This window comes from Hibiscus syriacus, unplaced genomic scaffold, assembly GCF_006381635.1.
Source record: "Hibiscus syriacus cultivar Baekdansim isolate YM2019G1 unplaced genomic scaffold, ASM638163v2 tig00112957_pilon, whole genome shotgun sequence".
Taxonomy (NCBI): Eukaryota; Viridiplantae; Streptophyta; class Magnoliopsida; order Malvales; family Malvaceae; genus Hibiscus; species Hibiscus syriacus.
In genome coordinates this window covers 142,623-158,561 of record NW_024063424.1, presented here as the reverse complement: position 1 = coordinate 158,561, position 15,939 = coordinate 142,623, and the positions used below count along the sequence as shown (strand labels likewise).

General features: G+C 37.5%; 1 pseudogene; it reads left to right on the top strand.

Annotated features, from left to right (window-relative positions):
- Window positions 1–401: 401 nt before the first annotated feature.
- LOC120184841 lies at window positions 402–14,953 on the top strand (annotated as a pseudogene).
- Window positions 14,954–15,939: the final 986 nt, after the last annotated feature.

Below are 15,939 nucleotides of genomic sequence, written 5' to 3'. Positions count from 1 at the left end.
TTTAAATTTATTTATTTTTGCTTTTAATTATATATTAATAAAATAATAATAAATATCATGTCACAAATTATTAATAAAATAAATTAGAGTGATTAAAATAGAAACAATTTAAAAGTTGAGTAGTTAAATTAAAAAAATTTAAACTTTTGTACCAAAATATGACTATATGAGTGAGAAGATAGTTAAAGACTAAATGGTGGAATTTACTCATAAAAATGCAATGTCATTAAGTTTTTAACAAAAATATATTAAAATAAAATAAAAATTAAATGTTAGATATACTTTTGAAAAATTAAAAGTTTAGGTATTAAAGTAAATAAAAATTTGATTGTTTAGGTACTCAACGCATAATTTATCCTATATTTTAAAAGGTAAATAAAAATTACTTTATTTCATAATATATGATTTGCTATTATCATATATCCAATCATTTTGCCATCCTGGCGGAATCAGCCGATCGCCGCCGTTCGATTGTTCCAACAACCGGCTTTTGCCGCCAAACGAGAACCTTCCATAGTCTCAGACCAGATGTACATCTTCCACGGCCTTCTCAGCCTCTCTCATTCCCTCAATTCACCCTTTCCCTCCTCCGCCTCCGACGGCAACACCACTTTCGCCGTCAACGCTACTAACGGCCACAGCGTCTCGTACTCCGAATTCATTGCACAGTTCCTTTCCCTCGCTCACTCCCCCGAGAAAAAAACTATTCATTTTCCCGAAACGACGTCGCTTTTATTCTCTCCCCGCCATCTCTTCATGTCCCTCTGCTCTATTTCGCTCTTACGTCGTTAGGAGTCGTTATTTCTCCCGCCAACCCGCTCAGCTCCGACTCGGAGATCGCTCACCAGGTTCAACTCACTAAACCTGTTATTGCCTTCGCCACATCAAAGACCTCTTCCAAGCTTCCTTTTCTCAAACTCGGAACGATCATTCTCGACTCGCCCGAGTTCATCTCTTTCTTATCTAAACAAGATGTTGAGCATGACGTCATTAACCGAGTCCAGGTGAGTCAGCATGACACGGCAGCGATCCTTTATTCTTCGGGGACTACCGGACGAGTCAAAGGTGTGATGCTGTCATCGGAATCTAATCGCGTTGATTGCCGGATTTAACCACAGCCGGCTACGCCAAAAGGATAGGAAACCACCATCGCGTACGGTGTCGTTTTTCACGGTGCCTCTGTTTCATGTGTTCGGGTTCTTTATGTTGGTGGGGGTGTTTTCTCTGGGAGAAACGGCGATTTTCACCGAGAGATTTGATTTTGAAGGGATGTTGAGAGCCATAGAGAAGTACAAGGTTACTTACATGCCAGTTTCGCTGCCGCTTGTGGTGGCGCTAACTAAATCAGATTTGACCAAAAAGCACGATCTCAGCTCGCTTATGACGCTCGGATGCGGTGGCGCTTCGCTTGGCAAGGAGATCCGAGTTTAGTGTCTTTGTTTCATATTGGCAACCTCTTTCTTTATCCTACTGACTGATTATCTTGATTGGTTTTCTATTGTGGAAAGGGATATGTGCTGACTGAGACAGGAGGAGGAGTCGCCAGGGCGGAAGGGCCAGAGGAGGCAGCTCGGTATGGGACGGTCGGCCGTCTTGTTTAAAATACAGAAGCTAGATAGTTGATCCGGTGAACGGAGAGGCCTTGCCTCCTGGGCAGAGAAGGGAACTCTGGTTGCGAGGGCCAACATTGATGAAAGGTATCGACTTTTCTTGCCTTTTTATTTTGTGAATTTCTCATGGCTAGCAAGGAGCAATGGAAAGTTGGGGTTTTTTCTGGGCCTCAGCAACGAAACCGATAAAAAAAATCAATTCAAAATTATATTATTCGGTTAAGATTTTTTAATTTACAGTTCTGTTTCGATTCAATTTTAAAAAATAAATATCCAATTCGGTTCACTTTCGATTTTTCCATATAAAAACCGTTTGAACTGAATTAAAAAAAGAAAATAAGTATTCAAAACACATTCATCTCGAATTTATTATAAGATATGTTTAAATAAATAAAATATAAAATATAAAATTATTTTTTATAAATTTAAATTTATGTATTTTTACTCAATTTAAGCTCTAAATTTTTTTTTTGGAGGTTGACTTTGTAAAAATAGTGAAAACTCAAAAACTGTTGAATCGAATCGAACCGAAAACCGTGGTTATTATATCATTAGATTTCGGTTCTCATTTTCAAAAACCATCAAAAGGCAGTTTAGTTGATATTTTACTGAAAATCAAACCGAATACACCCTAATTTCCCCCCCCCCAATAAAGTTTGGTTGTTTTATGTTATTCTAAGGCTTATACATTTGCTTTGAAATTGTTTGGTAAAGAGAAAATCGCCTCAGTGACCAAAAATGCCTTATAATATACGATTTTAACCAACTTTTTTTGGATTTGCCAAAATGACCAACAAAATCGCAACGCGAAATAAAAATCGCAACGCGATCCCCAGAATCGCAAATCAGTTTCCAAAATCGCAACGTGATTCTTGAAAATCGCAATGCGATAGTACAAATTCGCATTGCGATTTTCCAAAATCGCAACGCGAATATGAAAATCGCAACGCGAACACATAAATCGCAACGCGTATCCGTAAATCGCAACGTGTATCCGTAAATCGCAACGCGTATGGGTAAATCGCAATGCGTATCCGTATATCGCAACGCGTATCCGTAAATCGCAACGATAATACATAAAATCGCAACGCGTATCCGTAAATCGCAACGCGATATTTAAAGCGCCATTATAATCGCTACGCGTATTTTATTTTCAAATTACAAAAACGAATATTAAGACAAAATCCCGTAATCGCAACTCATAACCTAAAACCTAAAATCACAACTCAGTCCCATCTCCATCTCTCACTCTCTACGGCGAAGAAATCCGTCCCCATCTCCGAAGATTTCCGTCCCCATCTCCGGCGAAATCCCTCACAACCATTCACGGTCAGAAATCCCTCACAATATTCAGAAATGGAAAATCAACCTCCGAGGGTTAGTTTTTTTAATTATTTTTATTTTGAAATGTTTGCATTATTGTAGGTTTTTCATATTGAAACTGATGATAAGTTTACTGGTCATTTCAATAATAGATTAACCATTTCACTTAGATTTCATTTCGCGTTACGATTCTGTCGTTGCGATTTTCATTTCGCGTTGCTATTCTCTCGTTGCGATTTTCAAGTTAGTATTTGTCTTTGTCTTTGTTCTGTCTTTTGGTTGAAGTAATGCAATCCATTCAAGTTTCAATTTGCAGAAGAGTCGCAACGAGATAAATGAAATCGCAACGAGAGAATGACTGTCGCAACGAGAGAAATGAAAATCGCAACGAGAGAATCGCAACGCGAAATGAAAATCGCAACGAGAGAATCGCAACGCGAAACCAAAATCGCATTGCGATTTCATTTCGCGTTGCGATTCTCTCGTTGCGATTTTCATTTCGCGTTGCGATTCTCTCGTTGCGATTTTCATTTCTCTCGTTGCGACAGTCATTCTCTCGTTGTGATTTTCATTTCAACCAAAAGACAAAACAGTGTTGCAAATTTTAGTTTCAAGAATAAACTACTACTTTTTATGTTTATTGTTTTTGGTATATCTTCACAGTGTAGTTTTTGGTATATCTAACTTGGTATGTTTATTGTTTTTGTAGAAATTTTTTCGGCTTCATTGACATTAAGGAATAAAGTTAGCCTAGCCACTACAATTGCTTCGAAGCTTTCACCTGCTCAAAGACAATTGTTTGAGGAAACCTGCTTCGGGCCATGGCTGAGAGTACAGCATCCGGGTGGAGATGCTAATTTGACCCATTTGTGGCTTCAGACCATGACATCAAATCTACCCGACAGTATACAACGTGGTGAGGAAGAGATATGGTTTCATTTTCCACCAGCGTATACTTGTTTTGGGCGGAAGGAGTTCTGCTTAATCACTGGTCTACGATTCGGACACGATGATGTAGGCCGGTACACTCGTCATATCGCCCGCCCATCATGGTTATCCCGGGTTTTTCCGGATGAGTCAATGGAGAAGCCGAACCTACACGTCGACGACCTGAAGAAATTGTTTAATAAGAAAGCTGGTTTCACTCGGATGGATGACGTCGATGTTGTCCGAGTATGCCTTCTACTACTTGTGTATGCCGGCTTTTTAGGCAGAGAGGCCAGACAACCTATTCCTCGGGAGCTAATAATATTGGTAGAGGACCTGAATGCATGGAATCTGTTTCCGTGGGGTTCGTATATATGGAAAGCTACCTGGACTAAGTTGTCTACTGCCTTTGATGACCGCAAAAGTTTGCGTGGCGATGGGTCGAAATACACTTTGTCAGGCTTTGTTTGGGCCTTTAAGGTAAGAATTTCTATATAATGTTTCTAAAATTATAATTAATTATTTAACAATTACTAATTTTGTTATTATATTGTTTGTAGATTTGGATATTCGAGGCTTTCCCCAGCATGCGTACATATGCAATAAAAACGTCAAATGATATTCCCAGGGCTATTTCCTGGAAGAGGAAAACTCTGTTGGATTGGGAAGACTTAATACCATATGCGACAATAAATAATGTAAGTTAACACAAATACTTTCATATATATAAACAAGTTATTAATAGTAGACGTTTAACTTTGTTTGAGTTTTTATATTTTAGGAGGCCAACATTCCATTACAAAGACTGACACCCACGGAGGAAGAGCTTGCCACTGATTGGTGGCAAGCTAGTCAGAGTTTTTTTGATGGCACGGATGATGAGCAGCATCCACTTCCTCCAATTCGAGAGCCATCACCTCACCTAGAGCCATCACCCGATCGACCCGACTATACACCTCTAGAACGAGAGCCATCACCTATCCCGTCACATCATCGAGCCTCTTCTCCACCATCACCTCATGATAGGCGACCGGCAAAGATGCCACGACTCCTATCTCCCTGTTCTCCACCTCCACCTCCACGGGATGAGTCAAGGGAGTTACGTGATGAGGTCAATGCCTTGCGTGAGGAGATCGGTACTCTATGCGATAACGATTGTGCATGGCGTGTGGAGGTGTCAACTTTACGTGGTGAGGTTGCCGCTCTACGTGAGATGATAGTATCGTTGCAGAATGAGGTTCATACTCTACACAACGAGGTAAGTTTAAGAATTTCCATATTTAACTTAATGATAAATTTACTCGTAATTTCACTTAGATTAGCCATTTCACTTAGATTGCTTAGTAAATTTATTCGGTTGCTGCCAATTCTGCTAAACTGTGTATTCTTTAACACTGTGAAATAGTATTTGTCTTTGTTTTGTCTTTTGGTTGAAAGTAAATTTGTTCGGTTGCTGCCAATTCTGCTAAACTGTGTATTTTTTAACACTGTGAAATAGTATTTGTCTTTGTTTTGTCTTTTGGTTGAAAGTAAATTTGTTCGGTTGCTGCCAATTCTGCTAAACTGTGTATTCTTTAACACTGTGAAATAGTATTTGTCTTTGTTTTGTCTTTTGGTTGAAAGTAAATTGTTCGGTTGCTGCCAATTCTGCTAAACTGTGTATTCTTTAACACTGTGAAATAGTATTTGTCTTTGTTTTGTCTTTTGGTTGAAAGTAAATTTGTTCGGTTGCTGCCAATTCTGCTAAACTGTGTATTCTTTAACACTGTGAAATAGTATTTGTCTTTGTTTTGTCTTTTGGTTGAAAGTAAATTTGTTCGGTTGCTGCCAATTCTGCTAAACTGTGTATTCTTTAACACTGTGAAATAGTATTTGTCTTTGTTTTGTCTTTTGGTTGAAGTAATGCAATCCATTCAAGTTTCAATTTGCAGAAGAAGAAATAGTTTACTTTCGCAACACGAAACTTAAAATCGCAACGCGAAACCAAAATCGCAACGCGAAATGAAAATCGCAACGACAGAATCGCAACGCGAAACCAAAATCGCAACGACAAGATCGCAACACGAAACCAAAATCGCATTGCGATTTTCATTTCGCGTTGCGATTCTTTCGTTGCGATTTTCATTTCGCATTGCGATTCTGTCGTTGCGATTTTCATTTCGCGTTGCGATTTTGGTTTCGCGTTGCGATTTTGGTTTCTCGTTGCGATTATCATTTCGCGTTGCGATTTTAAGTTTCGTGTTACGAAAGTAAACTATTTCTTCTTCTGCAAATTGAAACTTGAATGGATTGCATTACTTCAACCAATAAACAAAACAAACACAAATACTAACTTCAGGGTATTAGTTTGAAACATATTTTTCTTTGTTATCTGATGCATTTTGTGAACTATGATAGAATAATGACTTGGGTGAATACAATGCAAGTTTGAAACATATTTGTCTTTGTTTTCACTGTTTAAATATCATGTCTGTTTATTTACTGATTTTTGTATTTAATTATTTAGCGGCCCGATAGAGTGGATGCTTTACGTCGGGTTATGCTTGCACGACGGAGTTCACGCATCAGACAGCGTGCACGTGCTATTAAGTCTCCGTACACCCCAATAGTGCGAAGACACCGCAAGAAGAAACCCGACTCGCCTGTCATCCCTCAAGAGTCCACTCCTATCGTTGAAGAGGCCCCCCCTATCATTCCTCGAGAGTCCCCTCCCACCGTTCAAGAGGCCACTGTCATCATTGAAGAGGTCCCTCCCACCATTCAAGAGCCCGATTCACATGGCGTCATATGTAGGCTTCTTGAGAAACCCTCTGACGTGCCGGACATGATGGATTCAAGTTGGCTCTCGTATGAGTTACCGGCCAGTACCATACCGGTATCTGAAGAGGAGAGGGAACAACTACCGGACACAATTCTGGATAACACCCTTTGGGCTAAGACCGCTGTTGATTTTTATCTACATGAGCGGAGCCAGGGGTGTTTCACTGACATATGCAAGCTCACCGATGATATCTATTTGTTGCTTGATCGGTCTTGGTGGGGCGTATTATTAGGGGTCGAAGACAATGGCTATTCGATGGGGGGTAAGTCTTATATTTTTCTTATATTTCAATTTGATTAATTTTTTTTTTTAAATTTATGTAAGTCACTAATATATGTCTTTTTTTGTAAAACAGCATATCGATGCGTGGGTGACACGTCTTCTAATAATAAGAAAACTTAAGAAAAATAAAAATAAACGATATACAATTATGCCGACGTCTTTTAACGCCGTTCACTTGAAGAATGCACGAGATGAATCATTTGATTTGGGCAATGGACAAGCTAACTTTATCCTGCATGGTGGGAGGTCGATAAGGTTAGTATTTATTTTAGATTGAGTTTAAAGGTTTTATGAAATAAGTGCGCAAATGAATGAATTATTACTTATGATTGCAGGTGTTTATCCCTGTTTTGGAACGTAAACATTGGATTCTCGTCGAGCTTCAGCTCCCATCCCTTAAGACAATAGTGTATGACAGCATGATAAATTACATATCATTGGCTGATTTAAGAGATGTTATTAAGGGATGGAGCTCTCATTTGGCTAAATTCTTGGATGCGATCAATTATTGGACTCGTTCTGGAAACAAGAAGCCAAAGAAGCTCAATATTACAGTTATTAGAGACGAGACCGCGCCACAACAAACGAGCGGAGCCAGAGGAGATTGTGGTCCTCTCGTATGCTTGGCGTTGGAGCGTTTGATGACGGGAAGCATCAAGTATCTACCTCCCACCAATAGAGATAGAGCTGCAGTAGGCTTGTGGTTTCGGCATTATATGGCTAAATCGATATATACGAGACGCTGCCTACCTGCATCCGCGTTATAAAAATGTCCATAAACAATTGGTAAGTTTATATACTTTTGGTTTGAAAATGTTTGGTTAAGTACCTAGAATTCAATAATTTGCTGTTTGTAGGTTTTAGATGTGTAGAAAGTGTTGTTGAGCAAATGTTTGGTTTCTGCAGGTTAATCTCAGAAGTGAACTGCGTGAAAATGATGTATGGCTGCAAAAGTTGATTCAATAGTTTAATTGATTGTTTTTGATTGTTTAATTGATTTGTAAAAGTTGATTCAATAGTAGATGATCGGAAATAAGAATTATTGCTTATTTTTTGATTGTTTAATTGATTTGTAAAAGATGATTTGTAAAAGTTGATTTGTGTAATTGATGCGAACATAATTCTTATTTGTGCTTGTTTAATTGATTGAAATGTAATGGTTGATTTTGTTGATTTCAATCTGCATTATGTTGAAGGCAAAAATGACTATCACAATGCGAAATGAAAATCGCAATGCGAAATGAAAATCGCAACGAGAGAATCGCAATGCGAAATGAAAATCGCAATGCGGAAATGAAAATCGCAACGAGAGAATCGCAATGCGATTTTAATTTCGCATTGCGATTCTCTCGTTGCGATTTTCATTTCGCATTGCGATTTCATTTCGCATTGCGATTCTCTCGTTGCGATTTCATTTCGCATTGCGATTTTCATTTCGCATTGCGATTCTCTCGTTGCGATTTTCATTTCCGCATTGCGATTTTCATGTTGGGATTTTCATTTCGCATTGCGATTCTTTCGTTGCGATTGTAATTTCCGTGTTGCGATAGTCAAATGCATGCCTAATAGTGATAACAACTGAATAACAAGAGTTGGTTAAGTCAAAATGGTTGGCCTGAGTCATTAATTCAACTAAAAATGTTAAAAGTTCACACATAAAATCCACATAATACAACGTTTGCATTTAAAAATCACCTAAGTTAACAGTCCCAAAAGGTGAAGCCAATTGTGATTGGGATTTTAAAGATGATTGCCTTTTGCTTGACACCATATGAGCTTTGGATTTTGATGAGGATCCATATTTTGGTAGAGGAAAAGATGATTTTGATGGCACTGGTGATCCACATGTCAACCTTGTATGACCACTTTCCTTGCACCGACTACATGTCGATCTCTTCTTCTCTTCACCCTTAGACGGTATACGATCGTGACTTTTTGGTCGGCCAGGTAGCCTTCTGTCCATGGCTGGTGGCAAAACTGTTTGTAAGTCATCTGTATGTCCCACTCAGAAGGATGTGGAATAGGGTAGACAATCTCGGCATAAGTCTGTCGATAAACTTCTGTAGTGTAGCAATCCATAGCGTATGCGCTTGAATCATCTTGGTTTAATGAAGAGCAACTTTTATAACATGGCCACACGGATAACCAGATGTTTGCCATTTCATACAACTACACGTCTTTGCATTTAGATCGACTAGCCCATTTAAGTTATTATCCAGTACTTGAAACAAAGTGTTTGAACATGGTTCAACTCTCCATGACGTTGACTTCACAACACGTTTCGTTATCTTTTTTTCAGTCCATGGTGTAACACGATGTTCCAATGTTCCTGTAAATTTAAATAAACAATACTTAGTAAAATATATAAATATGATAAGTTACGAATTCAAAGAAATAATACCTGCATGGTTTCTTTTCTTGTAGTACCACTGTTGAATAGAGGCTCGAAAAAACTCCATTAACATAGTAATGGGTAATTTCCGGGAATGACGACTTAGAGCGTTGATTGATTCTGCACTATTAGACGTCATGAAACCATATCTTGCTCCAAGTTGATGTACTCTTGACCATCTTTCAAACCCGACATCTTCTACTGTTTGAGCACTGAGGCAAAACACGTCTTAAACAATTTATATGCTTATTGAAATCCACTTCCCGATAAGCTTTTACAGCCTTCCAGTATGTCCATTTGTGCTTTTTTATACCAGCAGACCTTGATTTTAGATTTCTATACAAATGAACACCACAAAGTCCATGAAAAGCATCTGGGAAACACCTTCTAACAGCGTTGTCAATTGAGTTTGCCCTATCGGATATGATTGTCAGATTGCTAATAGGACCTATGCAATCCCTAAGATGCCCCATAAACCATGTCCATGAATCAGAGGTTTCAGATTTGCCAACCCCGTAAGCTATTGGCAATATCCCATTGTTAGCATCCATGGCTACTGCTAATAAGTTTACTCCAAGGTATCGACCTTTCAAATGTGCTCCGTCAACTATAATAACTGGGCGCATGCAAGTAATAAACGAACGAATCTACAAAATAATATACACAAGAAATATAATCATTTAAATGTGAAATGCATGTAACTAACAAAAATGAGTCAACAAAATTATATTGATTTACTAACCGTAGCACCAATGGCGATAAACAGCAACTCAAAGCGTCCATCTCTATCTGTTTTGATATGAGTTACCGACCCAGGATTTTTCAGCTTTAAATTGTGACAATAAGCCGGCAGTTGGGCAAACGATGCTTCTGGCGACCCCCTCAACAATTCCAAGGCATAACATTTGGCTCTCCAAGCTTGAGAATATGATATACTAATCTTGAACCGAGCATTCATGTCAGTCATAATTTCATGTCCCCGATATACCCTGCCATTCAAAAACATTAACTCAGCCAGAAAACCACCCAACACCTTTTTGTTTGTCTGTCTATGGTGAGGAAAAACTTGGGTTCTTGAACATGTATGTTTATCAATAAAAGTCCTAACTTGAAACATTTTGCAATCTTTTATTCTCTTTGCAATCATACGCCACGTACAGTTTTTGTCAATCATACACCTTGTTTCGAAACGATCTTTGCTTGATTTGTTAACTTTTAGTTGATAGCCATCTTCCACACATTTCGTATACAAAGCTATCTTCAAGTCTTCCTTTGTATCAAAACAATCATCTTTCTTGATACGAATAACTTTTGTGTAACAATCAACTGCTTTCTTTATCAACTCTTCTTCCGGTATCTGAAGTAATTCTGGCATATTCCAGTTATACGCCCGTGGCATTTTCTTTTCTTCGGGGACTTTTTCTTCTTCTTTTTCTTCTTCAGGATTATATGAATTACAGAATGGATGTTCAACATGTTCATTCACAGTCGTAACTTCCTCCTCATTATCATCAACAATACATTCTTCGGCAACGGCTGTTTCATCATCAAAATTCGGGTATTGACCAATATCAAAATCATTACACGCAGGGTCTGTTTCTTCTTCTGAAACATCATCAAAGTCCGTGTATTGACCAATATCAAAGTCCGGATATTGACCAAGACCAAATTTCGAATACTGACTAGTACTCACAATTTTTTCTGTTGGCTCATCATCGTCTAACTGGTCAATACGAAAACCAGAATTTGGTGCTGAAAGTTGATTGGGATTTGGATTAGAGAAAGGTTGTGGGTTTTGAGAAAAACTTAGTTGATTACTACCCGCTACTGACCCAACAATACTACTTCTAGGTTCAACAACATACAATGTAACATTATCTTGTGAAACACTAATGTAAGCAATGAATCGTTCAACATCTTCATTGTCGGTTAACAAATAAACTTTACCATTTCTCTGATAAGATAGCCTAAATCCACTTAGGGGCTCTAAATTCGATTTATTTGAAACACGTAGCATTAGAGTTTCATAAGTTAACTTTTGTAAAGACAATTTTAGTTGAAGATTCATGGGTAAAGGCATATATTGTAAAACACCATGAACATTATCCCATGACCCTCCAAAACACAAATCTATCCAAACATGATCAACATTAGATGATTTCATGGTTGTAAATTAATTTACTAAACAGACGATCTGCGAAACTAAAACCTGTTGCCGGATTGGGAAGGATGTCGTTGGATATAGGAACGGATGTCGCCGGAGAGAGTGATAGATGGAGATGGAATGAGTTGCGATTTAGGGATTTAGTTTATGATTTCAGTGTTATATACCCAAAATTTCAGTGTTGTGATTTACAGATTCTCGTTGCGATTTACGGATTATCGTTGCGATTTACAGATTCTCGTTGCGATTTACGGATTATCGTTGCGATTTACGGATACGCGTTGCGATATACAGATACGCATTGCGATTTACCCATACGCGTTGCGATTTACGGATACACGTTGCGATTTACGGATACGCGTTGCGATTTATGTGTTCGCGTTGCGATTTTCATATTCGCGTTGCGATTTTGGAAAATCGCAATGCGAATTTGTACTATCGCATTGCGATTTTTAAGAATCGCGTTGCGATTTTGGAAACTGATTTGCGATTCTGGGGATCGCGTTGCGATTTTTATTTCGCGTTGCGATTTTGTTGGTCATTTTGGCAAATCCAAAAAAAGTTGGTTAAAATCGTATATTATAAGGCATTTTTGGTCACTGAGGCGATTTTCTCTTTGGTAAAATGGTAAATGGACTAGTTGAGTAGCGGATTCTAAAGTAATTTTATTTATATCAATAGGGTAAACTACACATTTAGTACTTAAACTATCCGTTTCAATTCGTTTCAGTACCTAAACTTTTAATTTTTTCAAAATCATACATGACGTTTAGTTTTAATTTCATTTTAGTATCCACCATTAAAAGTTTAACACGTTTAGAACTTAAACTATCAGTTTTGTTCAAAATTGAATGTTAAATTTTGAACGGGGTACTAAAATGAAATAAAAACTAAAGTTTTTAATTAAGAGGTACTAAAATGAAACAAAAACTAAACTTTAGGTATGATTTTGAAAAAATTGAAAGTTTAGGTATTGAAACAGACCAAAATTGATAGTTTAGGTACTAAATGCGTAATTTACCCATATTAATAATATAAAATTTTCAAATGGATGGATACAAATAGAATTTTATGGTTGACGGAAATAAAATGGACAACTAACATAAAAAATATTCAGCCTTGGACAACAATCACGCGCGGGTCGGACGTATGATTTTGTGCTAGAGGGTCGAACTTCTAAAATTTTAAGAGAAGACGAATTTATAAAATTTCAGGAGATGAAAACAGATTTTCAATAGAAAATACATAGATATATTTTAAAATATATAGTAATTTTAAATTTTCATAAGGTGACTGTCCCACCCATCCCTGCCTTGGTCCGTCCCTGTTTACATTTGTCACTGACTGTGCCGAAAAATAGAAGAAAAAAAATGAAACATGATTCAAATTATAATGATTGGTTCGGTAATAGTTTAACATATTTGTTTCCATTCGATTTTTGGTTCAAAAGTTAAGAGCTGTAATTCGAATTGGTTTGATTATTTGTAAATTCTTTTTCATTGGAAGCACTGAGATGCTATATGATGAATACACAATGCATTAATAAATATGCTAATATGCTATACAATCGAGTGGAAATTCTGTTTTTATCTGTTCCATGTTAGATACATGCCCATATGTGATACTTCCACTGGAGTCTCAATTTGCTTCCTATCTTTTTGAACTGATTGTAGGTAGGATGGTGGGTGGGGTAGGGTTTTTGACTCACCCGTACCCGACCCAAATATTACACCTTTTATCTGTACTTGACTCGTCTCTACTTATTTTGGGTAAAAATTTGTACTCGAACCGATCCGACACAAATATGTATATATAATTCATTTTTATTAGATAAAATAGGAGTATAATTGAAAAAATTATTAAGAGTGATGTCTTTACAATTATCTCAAAATATAAAAGAAATAAATAAATATTATTTTGGGTCAGACTAGATTTTTTTTACGATAAACCTGAAGCCGACCCAAACTTTATTGTTAAAAAAAACTCGATATAAACTCGAATTGAAGAAGAAGAAGAAAATCGATCCTATATAATTAAGTTATGTCAAAACTCAGAGGATTCAGGTAAAATAACCATCCCTACAAGTAGGATATGCATTCCGACCGGGTTAAGCCGTAGGAATTAGGATGGTGGCGATCAATGCTTTTCCCCTACGCTTTTCACCATCCCTTACGTTACTCAGATTTCCATGTGAATATGCATCTAACATGACTATATTCCTTAGTATCTTTGAAGGACTATATCCTCGTATCGTATCGGAAAATATGCTAGACACGAATATCGAACTCGAATACCTTCAAAAAAAAAAAATCTACATTAGGAGAAACATATCTGGAAATTCCATTATCAATTAACAAAAGTTGGATAGACTTTCCTCTTTGATATTTCAGAAGCTTGAAGATCCTATAGAGGCTCACTTTCATAAGTGAACTCTATGGTGTGAATGCAGGTGTGAATGCAGGGTATGTAGGCGATGAAAAGGCAACCGCTGAAACCGTGGATTCAGAATGGTGGTTAAAGACCGAAGACATCTGTTATTTCGATTCCAAAGGGTTTTTGTACATTGTAGATATATTAAAAGAACTGATCAAATACAATGCATATCAGGTGAATGATGAGTTCCCCCTGATGTTTGATCTATGATCTTTTATGGACAGAATTTCGTTTCATCCCATCCAATTGGAACATTTACTTCATTCCCATCCTCAAATCACCGATGCAGCCGTAATTCCATAGGTTGCTTCAACTCTTTTTATTTTTTATTTTTGAAGTATTCGTGTTCTATTAGACCAACACTAATTTCGGGATCGTAAATAAACCACATGCAAAGTTAAAGAGGGACTCTCTCTCAACCTTTATCATTTTTCATCTTCTTCAGATTAATTTTTCTTATGTTTACGTTGATATCATTTTGGTTATTTGTCTGCTATCAAATTTCTGACAGACACATTTGTATCAGACACATAACCGTATCCAGCATTCACACACGAGTCCAACTAACATTTGTTTGATAATATGGTTGTGTTTTGCGGTTTGTAAGTTGATCTAGATTTAGTAATGGAGCATGCAATTTTGGGATCAATTTGTTAAATTTGGGAACAATAAGTACCCTGATGAAGAAGCAGAACATATTCCTATGGCTTATATAGTGAAGAAACCTGGAAGCAGTATCACTGAGGCTCAAGTCATTGATTACATTGCAAAACAAACATGTTTCTTAGATAAACAAAGGGGAATTAGTCTTTGGCTACTTAATTGAACTTCTCCGGTGAATCTAATTCCGAGATGTCGATTATGTTTCCTATAGATAGCGTCGTACAAGAATATCCGACGCGTTGCTTTTATCGATTCAATTCCGAAAAAATCCGACCGAAAAGATCTTGAGGAGGGGACTGATAAATCATTCTTTATCTGGTGGTGTGTCTAAACTGTAATACCATATCTGGAACTTATGAATCCCATTTCTTTGGTAAATCTCTCTTTAGATGCATTTGTCACAGACTAAACTTTTGGGTCCATTGACGTTGGTGCAAACGTTCATAATAGGGGTTCTATTGCGCAGACTTGGGCTTGTTGGGCATGATGAGTTGGCCCAGTTCTTGGAGAATGCTTAGGAATCCGTAAAGGATCAAGTCTGAGGCGTCCGAGAGAAGCAACGAGGGTGTTACATGTTTGATGGGGGCAATTTTGTCAAGGCTCGTGGATTCAGACTGAGACATGTGTGCGCAAATTTTTGTAGGAGAATAATACAGAGTGTTGCGCTTGCCCAAAACCATTAGACCTGACCCGTTCCTTGGAATATTCTAGAAAGGATAATATTATCCAATAATTAAGGAAATAAATGCTTAATTATGGATAATATTTTATTTGAATTCAAATACCTTAGAGATAAAGTTCTGGATAAGGTATGATTCAATCTAAGCCGTCGATGTACTTTGATCTAGACCGTTGGATCTTGAAGGTCTCAACTATAAATAGAGAGCTCATTCTCTCATTTGTAAGAATATTCCATCATTTGTAATCATTCAGAGTAATAAAACTTAGACATTTACTCTTACTCTCTCTGAGTTCTTTGTTTCTAGTTTTATAGCTTTTTAGCTTTCTAGCCTTGTTAGCTTGTCCCCCTTTGTGCTAAAGCCCTTGTGGCTTGTGCTACCGATCGTAAGGGCTGAGATAGCCTCGATAGTGTTCCTTTCTGAGTTCTTTACAAAGTTCTAAAGTGATACAAGTCTTGATGACTTAGAAACTCCCCACAATACTTGTGCTTCTAAGATCCGCTTCAAACCAGGTGGCTTGGATTAAGCCCAATTGAGTTTTGCTTCCGCGTTGCTACTTAACCCTATTGGGTATGTTCGTCACTTAGTGAGCCAGAGACTCACAATGACGTGGATAAGGCTGACTCAGGTGCCATTTTAACCTG